Genomic DNA, 3,594 nt, shown 5'->3' with positions numbered 1-3,594 from the left:
TCGAACTCAGAAATCCACCTGCCTCTGCCTCCCAAGTGCTGGGATTAAAGGCGTGCGCCACCACCGCCTGGCTTGGATATGTCTTTATTTATATTTCATATGTTATCCCCATTCCCAGTTTCCCCTCCGAAATCCCCCTATCCCATTTCCCCTCTCCCTGCTTCTCTGAGGGTGCTCCCACTCCCACCTCCCTGCCTTTGCATTCCTCTACACTGAGGCATAGAGTCTTCACAGGACCAAGGGCTTCTTCTCCCACTGATGACCGACTAGGACATCCTCTGCTGCATATACAGCTGGAGCAACGAGTCCCACCATGTGTACTCCTTGGAAGGTGGTTTAGACCCTGGGAAGTCTGGTTGATTAATAATGTTGTTCTTCCTATGGGGTTGCAAACCCTTCAGTTCCTTCAGTCCCTTCTCCAACTCCTCCATCGGGGACACCCTTGCTCAGTCCAACTGTTGGCTGCGAGCATCTGCCTCTGTATTTGTGAGGCTCTGGAAGATCCTCTCAGGAGCCAGCTATATCAGGCTCCTGTCAGCAAGCGCTTCGTGGCGTCGACAATAGTATCTGGGTTTGGTGACTATATATGGGATGGATGCAGTCCTGGGGAGATGGGGCAGTCTCTGGATAGTCATTCCTTCAGTCTCTGCTCCACACTTTGTCTCTGCATTTGTTCCCATCAGTATTTTGTTCCCCCTTCTAAGATGGACTGAAGCATCAACACTTTGGTTTTCCTTCTTCTTTAGCTTCATGTGGTCTGTGAATTGTATCTTGGGTATTCTAAGTTTTGGGGCTAATATCCACTTATCAGTGAGTGCATACCATGTGTGTTCTTTTGTGATTGGGCTGTTTTTGTTTTCTAATCTTCTTTTGCCAACTCCAGAAAATTCAAGTTCCTTGGGGCATTTCCAAGGATAAACCATAATTGAACAAGCTCATTTATGACTCAAAACCAAGTATCTAAACATGTTCAGGGGATAAGGTATTAGCTTGTTCAGGAGCACCTTGAAAATCAACATATACTTTAGTCCCCACTGACACCTATAGATACATAGCCTGATTGTCAACGCTGATGTGGGACCAGAGGCTCTACCAGTATGCTTTCTCCTGTGGGCTTTCTCGGGATCCCAACAGGACTGATACAGCCATATCACAAACCATGAGCTGGCGAGAGAAGACAACACTCTGGTTTCAGAAGAGCAACTGACCCTCTTTTGAGTTAAATCACATGAAGACCACATGGTACTTCTAAATCTAGCCCCATTTAGCAAACTTCCTCTCATTATGTTGGGACTCTTTCTCCTGGCTCTTATGTGGCTTACACTTGGCATAGCTCAAAAGAAAAAACCATCACAGGTTTAAACAGGAGTCCAGGTTTTNTTATATTAAAAATATCACTATGAAATTATAAGAATAATACATATTGTCTTGTGATGCTGGCTGATGCGGCCCTATGGTGCCTTGACTTGCTCTTCACCAGTGATTACCTGCATAGACATGCTTCTTGAGAACTATGGCAATACCTTTTCCTGAAAAAAGACATTCTCTCTTGTCCCTGAAACAAAGTTAATAATGTGCACTCAGAAGTTCTTTGAGTTCAAGCCCAGCGTGCTCTACAGAGTAAGTTACAGAATAGCCAGGACTACACAGAGAAACCTTGTCTCAAAAATCCCCCAAACAAAATAAACAATAATATAATAGAACTGCAACATACAGCTTGATAATATCTGTGTGCTATTCTGGGTCATTAAAGTAAAACTGTCCTTGTAAAACTATCCTGAAAGATCTATTCCTCATTTCTTGCATGAATTCTTCAATGGAAAATTGATGGAAAGATTGACAGATGGCAATTCTAAGCGTATTCTCTAGTCACCTTGCTAGCTTGGCTGAAACATCATGGCACTCCTCAGCATCATCACCTTCCCCAGCATGATTGGTTACACATACCCCTCTCCTCCCCCACTATGTCAGAATAACAATGATCTCACAAAAGGTGGTGGTCTGACTACCAGCTCAGTCTGGAGGGGTACACAGAACCCCACCCATCCTCAATCATTACCACGTTCACGTCAAGCAGACTGGCAACAGCCCAGACTGGTGAGTATCCAAGAATCTATTCTCATATTGCCAGGTGTAGCTGGGGTTACACAGTCGGTACAGCATTCCACAATGGTGAATTCCCAGGTCAGCCAGAGCCATTTTCATCCTCCCTGGCCTACTGGGGTCAATCAGAATGGACACCATCTCAGTATAGTAAGAGACTCAGTTTAGTAAGATATCCTGGGGCATCCTCCTAATACTCCCTGGTCTAGCTTGGGTTGAACAGCCTTTACACCAGGATAACCTAGTGTAGGATCAGGATCCCACCTTACTGAATCATCCTGACACTCAGATTTGAGTTTGGATCAAGCAGTTCACTGACCATCCAAGTCTGGTTAGTTCCCCAGACTCCCGCCCTTCTGCAACTGTTCAGACAAGTGATTCATCACACAATCCCAGGAAGACAATGTACTAGGCCATTCTAGTGAGTACCTTGTGTCCCCACCTTCCTGTTGCATACTTAGAGCCTGAGCAACAGCCCAGCCTGTTGAGTGATCATGACTCGCTCTCTAGTACTTTCCTCAGACTCCCAGGCCTAGTTCAGGTCAAACAGTTGAACTTGGTGTGTGACCCACAACTGTGAATTCCTCTGCCACCTACAGAGTTTCTGGCCCAGTTGGCATCAAGGAGCCTGGGCACTAGGCCAGACCATTGAGTGATCAGTCACTGCTCTCCCATACAACCCTCATACTCTCCAACCTAGACTGGAGCACCTCGTTACTCAGCTTCACAGTTATCCAGTACCTCAGAACCTTGCCAGTCTACATCATTACTGAGCTCTTGGACCTAGCTGGGATACACAAAGCATGGCTAGCCGTTAAGACTGGTTCATGATCATGACCTTCCCCACATCATATTCACACTGAGCTAGCTGTGGCAGATGATTATATACCGTCCCAGCCTTATGAGAGATAAAGAGCCTATGTTGCTTGAGTGGTACTAGGCAGTGTAGGCCTAGTTTATGGTGCACAGCCTACACTCTAACCAAGCCTGATGGAAGATCTGGACCATTGTGCTCTCTGGATATCTCCACAAATCCACATCACTCTTGGTAGGGATTGAGACCCCATACTCTGCAATCGCTCTCACATTCCCATGCATGGTCCCACTCCAGCAGCTCCCAGGCAAGCAAGATTCCTTTGTGACCCAGACCCATGCCCTCCTCTACCTGCTCAGATTTAACAAGTGATCTCACAGGCGCAGGCAGACGGTGGACCAGCTCAACCAGGCAAATGACCTTGATCTTATTTTCTCCTTCCATTACCATCCTTCCAGGTCTAGCTTGAGTCAAAAATCCTTCAAACAAGTTCAGCCTGCGAGGGAACCATCTTTTTTGTTCTTCTGTGTCATCCTCACAGTGGTTGACTTGTGGTCAGGCTGCCTGTTCTTAAGCCTACTTTGGTAAGTGATCAAGTTCTGGATGCTCCTCACCCCTGACAAGTCTCTCTCTCTCTCTCTCTCTCTCTCTCTCTCTCTCTCTCTCTCTCTCTCTCT

At 46.3% G+C, this 3,594-nt stretch overlaps 1 pseudogene across 1 annotated transcript in view; it reads left to right on the top strand.

Annotated features, from left to right (window-relative positions):
• The first annotated feature begins 2,053 nt into the window (after positions 1-2,053).
• The window catches only part of LOC110314111, a 23,242-nt pseudogene continuing 21,701 nt past the window's right edge, over positions 2,054-3,594 (top strand). Inside the window, exons 1-2 of the transcript XR_002380150.1 lie at positions 2,054-2,097; positions 3,376-3,501. The product of XR_002380150.1 is annotated as a protein BTG1 pseudogene, transcript variant X1 (transcript). The remainder of the gene's footprint in view (positions 2,098-3,375; positions 3,502-3,594) is intronic.

This window comes from Mus pahari, chromosome X, assembly GCF_900095145.1.
Source record: "Mus pahari chromosome X, PAHARI_EIJ_v1.1, whole genome shotgun sequence".
Taxonomy (NCBI): Eukaryota; Metazoa; Chordata; class Mammalia; order Rodentia; family Muridae; genus Mus; species Mus pahari.
This window is presented reverse-complemented; position numbering and strand designations above follow the sequence as displayed.